Source organism: Amphimedon queenslandica, unplaced genomic scaffold (assembly GCF_000090795.2).
Source record: "Amphimedon queenslandica unplaced genomic scaffold, v1.1 AMPQUscaffold_3061_Cont24940, whole genome shotgun sequence".
Lineage (NCBI taxonomy): Eukaryota > Metazoa > Porifera > Demospongiae > Haplosclerida > Niphatidae > Amphimedon > Amphimedon queenslandica.
This window is the reverse complement of record NW_003556607.1, coordinates 1-1,367: the sequence shown is the minus strand read 5'-3', so window position 1 is coordinate 1,367 and position 1,367 is coordinate 1. Positions and strand designations below refer to the sequence as shown.

Below are 1,367 nucleotides of genomic sequence, written 5' to 3'. Positions count from 1 at the left end.
GAAGCCCACTCTGGTGAAAAATTTCTGTATGTATGTGCGTTTAGGGGCATGACTGAGAGGCATAGCTGGAAGGCAGAGCCCCTCAATGTTTTACATTCTTATTTCTAGTAATAAAAGTTAATGTTAATGTAAGAGGAATTCATTTCACACAAAAAAGAGAATTGAGGTAGTATAAAAAGGGAAATATTATGACAGTTGAGTCTGAACAATGTGAGTTACAGTACAGTGTGCATTGGGTGCTCTCTCTCTCTAAAGTCTATCATCTTCAGAGTCACTGCTGGACACATCATCCCACTGTGTCAATGGAGCGTATATTTGTTGGATGACACTACTTTGAGGTTTCTTCAGCCAGCAAAAACGTAATAAATGACACTAAAGACAACAAGGAAGAACCCAAGCCATTCTATAGAGTATGACCATCCTTGACTGGCTCCTTTGTTGGACTTCAATTCTTTTGTGTACACCAATAGACCAATGAACCACAGGAAAGCTATAGAAATACATAATGTAGTGTATAGGTGAAGGAAGCACATATCATTGACTAGAATAAGTTACGTGTAGGGTAGCTATATCAAGGAAATAAGGGAAGCTATTGGTACACTAAAAGGAGTCCATTAAGACGGAGAGAGGTGGATGAAGGAGAAAGGATTGAGAGAAGGAGAGAGAGGGAGTGGAAGGAATTTTATTGCTAAAATCTCGTCAATACAAGATGACATACCATACTGTAGATATACATGTACATGTATGTACAAGCATTTGACAACACTATATAAGTGTTATAAATATATGTACATGTACAAGCATTCAATGACACTATAAGTGTTATAAATGGCTACCTTGTATTCCAAAGGCCAGTGCAACTGTGAATAAGAAACAAGGTCTATGAACTATCAATGCTACCATACCAACAGCCCAGCCAATCAATCCTGACATTAATGACATACACAGCATTGCTCTTACACCAATAACAGCACCTGTGAGTCAGTAAAGTACATACAATAAATAAAAGGATATACATAAAGTGACCATAATAATCAGCACTAGTAGTGACTACATGTAGTAGTGAGTGAGTTGGTTTACTAAATAAAAGTTACAGCGTTTTATTTTTAAAGGGTAAGTTCAATGCATTTTTGAGGTATTTTTTTATTTGCTTAATATGATTGCCTGACCATACTAATGATGTGTTCCAACTCCCATTGTCTGAAAAAAATTATTCACTGAGATATGAGCCTTCAAAAATGCCAATTTTTCCTTCCTGCCAGGTTACTTCCTGTCAGTGGGTGTGGCTAAACGTGACGTCACTAAAGGCATAGCTGCAGCTAAATTCATTCCTTTATAGGGGAAATAATCCTTTATTCTCATGCCTT

The 1,367-nt window shown here is 37.1% G+C and overlaps 1 long non-coding RNA gene across 1 annotated transcript; it reads right to left on the bottom strand.

Moving 5' to 3' along the window:
* Positions 1-101: 101 nt before the first annotated feature.
* LOC109593046 (uncharacterized) lies at positions 102-1,016 on the bottom strand. Its single transcript, XR_002190702.1, has 2 exons — positions 837-1,016; positions 102-490 (listed from the first exon to the last, which is right to left on the bottom strand). It is a non-coding gene; the product is annotated as an uncharacterized LOC109593046 (long non-coding RNA).
* Positions 1,017-1,367: the final 351 nt, after the last annotated feature.